This window comes from Acomys minous, assembly GCF_964271855.1.
Source record: "Acomys minous genome assembly, chromosome: 2".
Taxonomy (NCBI): Eukaryota; Metazoa; Chordata; class Mammalia; order Rodentia; family Muridae; genus Acomys; species Acomys minous.
In genome coordinates, this window is record NC_140484.1 from 85,302,280 (window position 1) to 85,302,994 (window position 715).

Genomic DNA, 715 nt, shown 5'->3' on the forward strand with positions numbered 1-715 from the left:
ACACACACACACACACCCTACACACACACACACCCTACACACACACACACCCTACACACACACACCCTACACACACACACACACACTCTCTACACACACACACACACACACACACACACCCTCCACAGACACCCTCTACACACACACCCTCCACACACACACACACCCTCCACACACACACACACCCTCCACACACACACACACCCTCCCACACACACCCTCCACACACACACCCTACACACACACACCCTACACACACACACACCCTACACACACACACACCCTACACACACACACCTACACACACACACCCTACACACACACACACACACACTCTCTACACACACACACACACACACACACCCTCCACAGACACCCTCTACACACACACCCTCCACACACACACACACCCTCCACACACACACACACACCCTACACACACACACACACCCTACACACACACACCCTACACACACACACACACCTACACACACACACCCCTACACACACACCCCCTACACACACACACATCCTACACACACACACCCTACACACACACACACCCTCTACACACACACCCTCCACACACACACACACACACACACCCTACACACACACCCACCCTACACACACACACACACCCTACACAGACACCTTCCACACACACACCCTACACCCACACACACACCCTACACACACACACACACACCCTACA